The sequence below is a fragment of the Rhinolophus ferrumequinum genome, chromosome X (genome assembly GCF_004115265.2).
Source record: "Rhinolophus ferrumequinum isolate MPI-CBG mRhiFer1 chromosome X, mRhiFer1_v1.p, whole genome shotgun sequence".
Taxonomy (NCBI): domain Eukaryota; kingdom Metazoa; phylum Chordata; class Mammalia; order Chiroptera; family Rhinolophidae; genus Rhinolophus; species Rhinolophus ferrumequinum.
In genome coordinates, this window is record NC_046284.1 from 71,668,320 (window position 1) to 71,681,136 (window position 12,817).

Below are 12,817 nucleotides of genomic sequence, written 5' to 3' on the forward strand. Positions count from 1 at the left end.
ATGATAAACAAAATTGATGAACCATTAAACAGACTCATCAAGAAAAAAAGAGAGGGCTCAAATAAATCAAATCAGAAATGAAAGAGAAGTCACAACGGACACCACAGAAATACAAAAAAAAAAAAAGAAAATACTATGAGCAAATATATGCCAACAAATTAGACAATCTAGAAGAAATGGATAAATTCCTAAAAGCATACAATCTTCCAAAGTTGAATCAAGAAAATCAAGGGGTGGCCAGTTAGCTCAGTTGGTTAGAGCATGGTGCTGGTAGCACCAAGGTTGCTGGTTCAATCCCTGCATGGGCCACTATGAGGTGCACTCTCCTTAAAGAAGAAAGAAGAAGGAGGAGGAGGAAGAGGAGGAGCAGGAGATGCAGGAGGAGGAGGAGGAGAAGGAACAGAAAATCTGATCCAACTAATTGTTACCAATGAAATTGAGTCAGTAATACAGAAACTCCCAGCAAACAAAAGTCTTAGACCAGATGGCTTCAGATGTGAATTGCAGCAAACATTCAAAAAAAAAAAAAATTAACACTTATTCCGCAATATAGAATTGTACACTTGAAACCTATGTAACTTGACTAACCCTTGTCACCCTAGTAAACTTTGACTTAAAAAAAAAAGAATTAACAACTACTTTCCAAAAACTATTCCAAAAAATTCAAAAGGAGGGTAGACTCCAAAGCTCATTTTATGAGAGGCCTATATTAACCTGATTCCAAAACCAGGCAAAGACATTAAAAAAGAAGAAGAAAGAGAAGAAGATAGAGAAGAAGAAAAGAAAACAATAGGCCAATATCCTTGATGACCATAGATGCAAAAATCCTCAACATAGTATTAACAAACCAAATTCAAAAATACATTAAAAAGATCATGCACCACAATCAAATGGGATTCATTCCTGGTATGTAAGGGTGGTTTAATATCTGCAAATCAATTACCATGACATACCACAAAAACAGAATCAAAAATAAAAATTATACGGCCACATCAATAGATGCGAAAAAAGTATTTGATAAAATCCAGCATCCATTTATTATTAAAACAATCAGCCAAGTGGGAAGAGAGGGAACATACCTCAACATAATAAAGTCAGTCTATGGCAAACCCACTGCTAATATAATATTCAGTGGGGAAAAGCTAAAAGCATTCTCCTTAAGATCAGGAAGAATACAAGAATGCCCACCTCACCACTTTTATTCAACATAGTTTTGGAAGACCTAGCCAGAGAAATCAGAGAAGAAAAAGAAATAATATGCATCCAAATGGGAAAGGAGGAAACAAAACTCTTATTATTTGCAGATAACATGATACTATATAGAGAGAACCCCAAAGATGCTACAAAAAACTATTAGAACTGAGAAATGAATTTAGTAATGCAGCAAGACACAAAATTAATATTCAGAAATCAGTTGCATTTTCATACACTTATAACAAATGATCAGAAAAAGAAATTAAGAAAACAATCCCATTTACGATTAAATCAAAAAAGTAAAATACTTAGGAATAAATTTAATCAAGGAAGTAAAATGCCTGTACTTAGGAATTATAGTACATTAAAGAGAGAAATTAAAAAATGTACAATTAAATAAAAAGATATACCATGCTCGTGGATAGCGAGAATTAATATAGTTAAAATGTTCAACTGTCCAAAACAGTCCATAGATTTAATGCAATCTCTATCAAAATACCAATGCCATTTTCCACAGAATTAAAAAAAATACTAAAATTTATATGAAACCTTAAAAGACCACAAATTGCCATGGCAATCCTGAGAAAGAAGAACAAAGCAGTAGGTATCATGCTGCCTGATATTAAATTATATTACAAGGCCATAGAAATCAAAACAACATGGTATTGGCATAAAAACAGATATAATGATCAATGGAACAGAATAGAGAGTCCAGAAATAAATCCATCCTGTATGGTCATTTAATAAATGACAAAGAATGAAAGAATATGCATTGAGGTAAAGACAGTCTATTCAATAAATGGTTCTTGGAAAACTGAAAAGATACATGCAAAAAAATATCACTGGGCCACCTTCATATGCCATATAAAAGAAAAAACTCAAAATGGATTAAAGAATAAAATTAAGACCCAAGACCGTAAAATTCTTGGAAAAAATTTCAGAATAAACTTTCATAGATTACCCTTAGTAATATTTGTACTGATATATCTCCTCCAGCAAGGGAAAGAAAAGAATGAATAAACAAATAGGACTACATCACACTAAAATGTTTTTTCACAGCAAAGGAAACCATTAACAAATTGAAAAGACATCCTACTGAATGGGAGAATATATTTGCCAATGGTGCATCTGATAAGAGGTTAATATTAAAAATTTATTAAAAACTCATAGAACTCTACACCAAAAAAAAAAAAATCTAATTAAAAAATGGGCCGAGGACCTGAATAGACATTTCTCCAAAGTGGACATACAGATGGCCAATAGACGTATGAAAATGCATCAGAAAAATGCAAACAAAAACCACAATGAGATACCACCTCAACCTTTCAGAATGGCTATCATCAATAAATCAACAAACAACAAGTGTTGGTGAGGACTTGGAGAAAAGAGAACCCTTGTGCACTCTTGGTGGGGCTGCAAATTGGTGTTGCCACTGTGAAAAAACAGTCCAGAAGTTCTTTAAAAAAATAAAAATAGAACTACCTTATGACCCAGCAATTCCACTCCTGGTTATTTATCCAAAGAAATCCAAGACACTAATTTTTTTTAAAAAATGTATGCATACCTATGATTACTGCAGCGCTATTCACCACAGCAAAGATATAGAAACAACCAAAATGCCCCTCAATGGATGAATGGATAAAGAAATTGTGTTGCCTTCATACTCTGCCATAAAAAAGAATGAAATATTATCATTTGCAATAACATGGATGGACCTAGAAGACATTTTGCTAAGTGAACTAAGTCAGACTGAGAAAGACAAACACCACATGATCTCACTTATATACAGAACCTAAAGAACAAACAAAACAGAAACAGACTAATAGATATAGAGACCAAAGGGGTTGTTGCTAGATGGGAGTGCGTTTTGGGGATGGGCGAGAAAGATGAAGGCATTAGGAAGTACAAATTTGTAGTCACAAGATAGTGATGGGGATATGAAATACAGTATAGGGGATATAGCAAAAAGTGTTCTAAATCTATGTATGGTGTCAAATGAGTACTAAGCTTATAGAGGTGATCAGTTCATAAATTATATAGATGCCTAAACACTGTGCTGCACACATGAAACTAATATCAAATAACATTGAATGTCAACTATAACTAAAATGTATGTAATCACAGGATGTATCGTACAGCATAGGGAGTATAGTCAACGGTATTGTAATAGCTATGTACGGTATCAGATGTGTAGTAGACTTATTTGTGTTATCACTTTTTGAGGTATATAAATATCTAATAATTGTGCTGTTTTCTATACCTGAAATAATAATATAAATAAATAAGTAAATGGTAGTCTATTTGGGTAGAATAATCTTGGTTTGAAGTCCTTGCTTTTCATCACTTTGAATATTTCCTGCCAATAAATACTAGTCTGAAAAGATTCTGTTGAGAAATCACATGAAAATATTATGGAGGCTCCCTTGTAAGTAACTAGTTGCTTTTCTCTTGCTAGTTTTAGGATCCTTTCTTTGTCTGTAACCTTTGCCATATTAACTATAATGTGTCTTGTTGTGGGTCGGTTTAGATTCATGTTGTTCGGGACTTTGCCTTGCTGGGTTTGTATGTCTATTTCGTTCACCATGTTAGGAAATATTTTGTTCATTATTTCTTCAAATATGTTCTCAACCCTTTGCTTTCTATTTTCTCTTTTTGGTACCCCTATTATGCAAATATTGTTACACTTGATGTTGTCTCAAAAGTCTATTAAACTTTTATCTCTTTTTATTTTTATTTTTTTTTTTTTGCTGTTTGATTGGGTATTTTCTGCTACCTTGTGTTCCAAATTACTGATTTGATCCTCTGCTTCATTTATTCTGCTTGTTATTCCTTGTAGTGCATTCTTCATTTCAGTTATTTTATTCTTAATTTCTGACTGATTTAATTTTATGGTTTCTATGTCCCTTTTTATTCTTGTTATCTCTTTGTTGAAGTTCTCACTAAGTTTTTTTCCCCCCCTTCTTCTGCCTCGCCCCACTCTGGTTCAAGTCATTGTTTCTCAGTCTAGTTGTGTAGGACACAGCCCCCTGGCCCATGCTGGTATTATGAGCCTTGTGCTCCCCCCAGCTAAGGCAGTCTGTTGCCAGTTGTCAGTCGGCCACTCACAGCAGCTCACGGCAGCCTATGCCAACTTCTGGCTGCTCACGGCAGCCCCGCTCCAGGGAGAGCTATTGTTCATAATCTTAGCTGTAGAGGGAGCAGCTCACTGGCCCATGTGGGAATCCAACTGGCGACCTTGGCATTAGAAGCACGGCACTCCAACTACCTGAACCACCAGGCCGGCCCTCACTAAGTTCTTTGAACCTCATTATAACCATTGTTTTGAACTTTGTCTCTGGTAGTTTGCTTGCCATTTAATTCTTTTTCTGGAGTTTTCTCTGTTCTTTCATTTGGGACATATTTCTTTGTTTCCTTATTTTGGCTGTCTGTTTTGTTTCTATGTATTAGGTATATCTGCTATGTTTCCCAGTCTTGTCTGGGTGGCCTTATGTCGTAGGTGTCCTGAGGGGCCCAGTGGTGCATTCTCTTTGGTCACCTGCATTAGGTGCTCCTGGAGTGTTACTTTAGTGTGTTGAGTGTGCTCTTCAGTTACCATTGAGCCTTGATTGCTATTGGTACATCAGTGTATGGGATTGACCCTCAGGCTGACTGAGAGGTTTGGCCATGTCCACAGCTTATGGGCTGCTGTGTGGGGTACTTACCCCTTAGAGTCAGATTGGCCCCAGTGGTCTCTGGTCCCTGTTGTGGCCACCCTTCATATGTGCTGCTTATGGGGCTAATTGGGTGCTGCTCTGCTGTGGTCAGAAGCTGACCTTCATGTATTTTTTTCTGGGGCCTCTAAGGAGGGGCTCAGGTGCAAGCCCAGGTCATCGACTACCTGTGACCATTCAGGGACTACCTGGTAGGAGCTACAAAGCAATCTGTGGTTTGTTGCTATCTGTGCTGAACCTGGAGATGGGTGGGTGGGAGAGACCATGCTGTGATCCAAGGATGGCTGCCACCACTACTGAGCCTGGGGTAGCTCTGCAAGAATCCCAGGATACCCTGTGGCCTGCTCCCACCTGCAGTCTCCTGTAATGCTCAGCCACTGTTATTGCCTCTTGCCATTCTCAAGTTGGGTGAGGTGGGGTCTCAGGGACTCTCCAGGGTGAGATGTGTGATATTCCCTAGGTTAATGTAGATTCTGGTTTGATGCCAGTGCTAAGCCTGGAGCTATGCAGTAAAAAGTCTCAGAGCACTCCAACACCAGCTGTTGCCCATCTGATGGCCCCAGACTCTTGAGAGTTGTCCAAGAAAGAGTGCAGTATGGGCTGGGCTAGATGCTCCCAAGAAAGTGCCTCAGGCATTTGAGCGAGTTGGGTAGGGCAGGGCTCCAGGGAGTCACCAGTGTGGAGGAAGAAGAGCTCACCAGGCCAGTGTAGATTCAGGTTTGGCTGTATGGGGGAGTGCTCAACACATGAAAGATGGCACCCACTTGCCGGCTGCACAGGGGAAATTGAGAATATCCCTCCAATCCTTGCCCTGAAGTCACACAACTCAGTCTTTCTCTGTATGTCTCTGATGCTTCCCAAGTCACTGTCCCTCTGGTGGAGACCAGGATGAGTGCCTGTGAATGAGTGAATCTGTGTGTGGACCCTTTAAGAGGATGTCTGGGTTTTCTGCAGCTTTATGCTTCACCTGGATGGTTGGAATCTCCCCTGTTTTTCAGAGCAGATGTTGTAGGAGCTCCTCTTCTTGGCACTGGTACTCAGGACTGGGGTGCCTAGTGTGGTGCTAGGGTCCCTTGCTCCTCCGGGGTGGACCTCCATTGCTGAGCTATCCCTCTCAATTCTCAGTGTCACATGTAGGTGTGGGGCCAGCCTGTTCTGTGTCTCTGTCTCTCTGACCAGTCTGGACATGGCTTTCCTTTATATCCTTATTTGTAAAACTTCTGTTTAGCTATACTTCAGTTGGTTCTCCAGGTTGATTGTTCTATCATTTAGTTATAATTTTAATGTGGTCTTGGAAGAAGGCAAGCAGAGAATTTATCTATTCCACCATCTTGGATCTCCTTCTATATATTTCAACTTTATTTTTTATTGTAAAATGTCATTATGTCCTTTATAGTTAGTACAGTTGTTCACAGGTAACTTTCAAGATTTTTTTATGTTAGGTATGCTGAATTTAATTGAAAGCTACAATTACAGTGTTTTAGGAATGTTTCAGAAATATTTGGTAACTGAATTACTTATTCATTTCTCATAAATTTCAAGTGTAAATGTGGATCATTTGACCATGCTTTGTATTATGACACCCACATGATCTAACTTTTGGTATACTTTCAGTTTTATTAACACATAGAAAATAGTATTATCAGCCTGACCAGGAATTTGAGATTAGTTGATTCTTCCACATGAAATTCATTGTAGAGTGGTAATGAATCACTAATGCACGTGAAAAGGGGAATTTTAAAGTAAAATTAAGAGACAACTTTAGCCATTTTCCTTTTATCTACTTACTAAACATGTTTCCCTTGAATAGTATTTCTACTGTACAGTTTTTATTCCCACTAGCCACCATTGAGGATTCCAAGTTAGGATGAAGATGATAATAATAATAATAATAATAATAATAATAATAATAATAATAACAGAATAAAACTTTATAATTTGTTTTACATTAAAGTGAGTGATGGGTTTTAAAAAGTAGTGCTCTCTCCTAATTGCTGTGTGATATGGCACAAGTTCCATGGGTTCTATAGCTTTATAAGTCTCACATGATTTGTCCTTGTTTGGTGGCATGCTTTTAGGTTTTAGGAAATTCACAGGGGCCTATTACTAACCACATCTTCATTCCCCAAGGATAGCATAATTGATTTCTTGAATATGGGAAGAGAGACTTGACTCAACATAAAATTTTAATGTGTTCTGATTTCCTTGAAATTCTACAGTCTTGTGTAGTGATTTTATCCAGTGGGATGATGTGAGCAGAGTAGCCTTGGAAAAAGTGTAAGATAAGTTTGTCCCAGTCTTTTTTATTTCCCTCCTACCCATTTCTATGTCTACTCTGCCTTTATATGCTCTCTCTACTTGTAGTTTGGTATTAATCATTCTGTCACTAATTAGCTGATTTTCTCTGGTGATTCACTCCCACTATCATAATCAATGCAATGGCCCCATACTGTTCCTTAACTGCCAGGGTCCCACAGTGTCATGTCTAAATAGACCAAATCTACATATGCATACACTACTATGCTGGGTCCTTCAGTTCTTTGCACCATCAAAACTTTCCTTGCCTAAGTTTCAGTTTATTGATCTTCATTATGTGGCTGGATAGCATCCTAGCAAATTTATTCAACAAATTCAGTATTAGGCATAAATAGAAAATAACACCATTCTTTGGGTAAAAGAAACCATGTATAGAATGAGATCCACAGTTCCTTGCCCTTAATATTCTATTGTGTGCCTAGACCTTAGTGCCCTTCTACCTCACTGTCTTTCTGACTTTCCCTAGACAAAGTAGCCCAAGCCTTTTGGCAGTTACAACTTCTGCAGCATCTGGTTGAAATGATATCTATATTGTCTCCCTCTCCAAACTGCTGTGACATTTCTGTCTACTTATAATTTGATATTAATTTATTCTGTCACTAATTAGCTGATTTTCTCTGGTGATTCACTCCCACTATCATAATCAATGCAATGGCCCCATACTGTTCCTTCACTGCCAGGGACCCACAGTGTCATGTCTAAATAGACCAAATCTATATATGCGTACACTGCTGTGCTGGGTCCTTCAGTTCTTTGCACCATCAAAACTTTCCTTGCCTAAGTTTCAGTTTATTGATCTTCATTATGTGGCTGGATAGCATCCTAGCAAATTTATTCAACAAATTCAGTATTAGGCATAAACAGAAAATAACACCATTCTTTGGGTAAAAGAAACCATGTATAAAATGAGATCCACAGTTCCTTGGCCTTAATATTCTACTGTGTGCCTGGACCTTAGTGCCCTTCTACCTCACTGTCTTTCTGACTTTCCCTAGACAAAGTAGCCCCAGCCTTTTGGCAGTTACAACTTCTGTGGCATCTGGTTGAAATGATATCTATATTGTCTCTCTCCCTCTCCAAACTGCTATAGCATTTCTCTCTACTTATAATTTGGTATTAATTTATTCTGTCACTAATTAGCTAATTTTCTCTGGTAATTCACTTCTTGATCAAAATTTATTGGACATATACTATGTGACTAACACTATTGAAGGCACCAGGAGGGATGCTCCTAAAGATCATGTAATAATAATACTGATAATGATAAAAATAATAGTCATACTTGAATTATACATAACATTGCACAGTGTAAAAGAGGTTTTATATTCATTATAACATTTGATTTATTTATTCAACAAATATTTGTTGACCCCCTTAATATATTCCAGACACTGTGCAAGATGTTAAGAAATATAATGGTGGAAAAAACCTCTTTTCATAAAGTTTACAATCTAGTGGGGTCTATAGACATTAATCAAATAATCATAGAAGTAAATTTAAAATATAAACTGTGATAAGTGTTATTAAATAAAATCAAAATATTGTAATAATATGTAATAGGAGCTGAAATTAGTTTTTGCTTATAGGGCATACGTGAAGGCTTCTCTGAAAAACTGGCTTGTTAATTGGTGCCTAGGTATTGAGCTATGTAAAGTACAAGTGTGAGAGAAGAAGGAAAGGGACTAATATGTACAAAGATCCTGTCAGGAGGGCATGCAATAAGATGAGAACCTCATAGACCGTGTGTTTTGTATTTGTACTAAAAGTAGTAGGGAACCACTGAAAGGATTTAGGTAGGGAAGTAGCATATTACATTTGCAATTTTAAAATATCACTCTGGATTGAGTACAGAGATTAAACTTGAATAAAATATACACTGAAAAGTGGAAGACTACTAGGATGCTACTACAATTGTCTAAGTGAGAAGTGTTGGTGGTATGATCTAAGGTAGTGTGGTAGAAATAGAGAGAAATTATAAATTTGTGAGATATTTAGAGTCCTCGCCATCATTCTGTGAAGTAGAAGGGAAAGGATTATTATTCTCATTGTACAGATTAGGGAATGAAGTTTAGGAGGCATTCAGTTAACTTGTCACTATAAACATCTTATCACTAGCTCTTAAATCGTGAATCTGGGTTTTAAACCCATATCTTCTGAATGTCTTTTCAAACCACTTCCAATTTACAAAGGAGTATAGGACATGTCCACAAGTAATGTGTTCATTTTTACCTTCTTACACAAAATAAAATATTGGGAGTGGTCTATTTTAGATTCAAAATGGAAAACCGTAAAACTGAGATCATAGAATTGATTGGGTTGTGAATATCCAGTCTTGGTCTCCAGGTTGTGCCTCCCCTTTTGTCTATTAATAGGAACATGCAACTATATTTGCAAAACATTATTTTTCCCAACAAATTCAGAATATATTCAAATATTTGATGATTGTAGCAAAAATGTTTTTATAGCTGGTATTGGTAATCAGCAATTCAAATAGATTAAAAGAGTTTTAGAATTTAAGGAGAACAGATAAGATTAAAATAACAAGAAATGGCTCTACTTTCCAATGAAGGAGAAAGGGCAAGATATAGACTTTTCCCAAAGCCATTGCACAACTGTAGAACCCAACACTATCCTCATGGAAAAGACTGATAATTGTTTACAAATATACACTCCCACATTCTCCATTAATAATAGAATCCTCTTTTTGAGGGGGTGATATTTTGGAAAAACTGCACATACCAGCCTTCTTGCAGATAGAGGTGGCACTGAGATGTAAATAGACATTCTGGGAAAGTTTCTTTAGAAAGGGTGTATGTCTGATTTAGCTGAGAAATGTTTATGTTCTTGACCTAATCCTCCCTCCTATTTGGAATCTGTCTATACTGGCTAGAACAACAGTGACCATCTAGTGACCAAGATGTGAAATTGAATCTAGAAGTTACATAAATGTTAAGAATGAGGAAGAAGCAAAATAAAAGGAGCTGGTGATATCATGTGACCATTTAATGAATCCTAGATCACTTACCTCTAGAACATACATTTTTGTGTGAAAGAAAAATAAATACCTGTAAGTTGCTTAAGTTAATGTTTTTTCAGATATTTGTTACTGAAGATAAATAAAATTCGTAAACAATTCAGTCCTGAAAAGTAAAGGATCTGCTTTATGGTACATGTGCATTAGTAAGTGAGCCTAACTAGAAACAACTCTGTCATGTGTGTCCTTTCTGGGGTCAAACAATAGTTACACATCTCCCCAGGTCCTGCTAATGGCCCAAACACCTTTCTGTGCCAAGAGCATGGGTTGGGTGAAATGTGTATCCAACTCAAACTTGTCTTAGTTCTCTCTTCAAGTAAAGTAAGACTTGGCCATCTACTTAATCATCTACTTAAGAAATTGGGGCTGTATTGTCACATTAGTACCTCTGTCCTTATGTTTGATGTGCTGAACTCCACAGAACAGGCAAATGCACAGAAGAGGGTTTAAAAAGATCACCTTTCAGAACAAAATAGTAAATACATGTACAATTTATCAATTTCGCAGTTTTCCCCAACACCTCAATTCCAATTAGCAACTAACGTATTATTGGACCTTAATGAAGATAGTGATCACCACAACAAAACAAACTTATTAGATTGAGCATTGAGATGTCGCAACAGGGAATGTGTACTAATTTGTGATTGTCCACAAACTAGGTACCGTAGTGGAATAACCAAATGTAAGTGAAAAATTCAGCTGAAACACTTACTTGGTTCCACAGGAGTAAAAATTAAAAGAAAAACAGATCCCAAATGTTATTAAGTCATAGTCAAACAATATTGTAACCACTGTTTCTTTTAGGGCACAATTAATCCTTAACACTACCTAGAAACATTTTATAGGAGTATGGAAGCCAGGTCACCAATGAAGTACTAAGCCACTGTTTTCATTTCTTTTGGTAGTGTGAATCACCAGAAGCCTTGAAGGTCAGGACTAAGAATCGAGAGGCTTGAGTAAAACAGAGGTGACAATCGTCCAGCTTGCATAGATAGTGGAACTGTCAAGAACTGAAAGACCAAGAAAAGTGTCACTTTGATAATTAGTTACAAAATAGTCATGGGGATGTAAAGTAAACGAAAAATTTTAAATTACATATTAATCAGGTGTTTAACATTTGCAAATAATGGAAAACTCTACAGTAATCAAAACAGCATGGTACTGGCATAAAAACAGACACGTAGATCAATGGAAAAGAATAGAGAGTCCAGAAATAAATCCATGCCTATATGGCCATTTAATCTACGACAATGGAAGCAAGAATTTACAGTGGGGTAAAGACAGTCTATTCAATAAATGGTGCTGGGAAACCTGGACAGACACATGCTAAAAATATGGTGCACCTCTTTACACCATATACAAAAATAAATTGAAAATGGCTTAAAGACTTAAATGTAAGATCTGAAACCACAAAATTCCTAGAAGAAAATATAGGAAGAAACTTTACAGACATTACCCAGAATAAGATTTTTACTGATATATCCCCTTGTGCGAGAGAAGTAAGAGAAAAAATAAACATGTGGGATTACATCAAACTAAAAAGTTTTTTCACAGCAAAGGAAACCATCAATAAAACAAAAAGGGATCCTACTGAATGGGAAAAGATATTCGCCAATGATATATCCGATAAGGGGTTAAATATCACAAATTTTTAAAAAAGTCACTCAACTTAACTCCAGAAAAACAAACAACCCAATTAAAAAGTGGGCAGAGGACATGAAGAGACATTTTGCTAAAAAGGACATACAGATGGCAAACAGACATATGAAAAAATGCTCAACCTCACTAACCATCAGAAAAATGCAAATAAAAACCACAGTGAAATACCACCTCACCCCAGTCAAAATGGCTATCATCAATAAATCAACAAACAACAAGTGCTGGTGAGGATGTGGATAAAAGGGAACCCTTGTGCACTGTTGGTGGGACTGCAGATTGGTGCAGCCACTATGGAAAACAGTATGGAGGTATCTCAAAAATCTGAAAATAGAACTGCCTTATGATCCAGCAATTCCACTCCTAGGTATCTAACTGGAGAAATCCAAAACTATAATTCAAAAAAATTTATGCACTCCTATGTTTATTGCAGCACTATACACAATAGCCAAGACATGGAAACAACCGAAATGCCCATCGGTAGACGACTACATTAAGAAACTGTGGTACATTTATACAATGGAGTATTACGCAGTCATAAAGAAGAAAGAAATCTTACCATTTGCAACAACATGGATGGACAAAGAGAACATTATGTTAAGTGAAATAAGTCAGACAGATAAAGACAAATACCATATGAGCTCACTTATATGTGGAATCTAAAGAAAAGAATAAGTGAATGAACTAATCAGAAACAGTTTCTGAGACATAGAGGAAAAACTGAGGGTTGCTAGATGGGCTGGGGCGGTGGGGATAAGGGGAAAGATGGGGGAATTAGAAAGCAGTTAGTAACCACAAGATTGCCATGGGGATATGAAATTTAATTTGGGGAATGTAATCAGTAATGTTGTGAAGATTTTGTAGGGTATCCGATGGACACTTGTCTTGTTAGGGAGACCACCTCAGG

At 36.8% G+C, this 12,817-nt stretch overlaps 1 non-coding gene across 1 annotated transcript; it reads left to right on the forward strand.

Annotated features, from left to right (window-relative positions):
- The first annotated feature begins 235 nt into the window (after nucleotides 1-235).
- On the forward strand, nucleotides 236-309 carry TRNAT-GGU (transfer RNA threonine (anticodon GGU)). Its single transcript has one exon. It is a non-coding gene; the product is annotated as a tRNA-Thr (tRNA).
- Nucleotides 310-12,817: the final 12,508 nt, after the last annotated feature.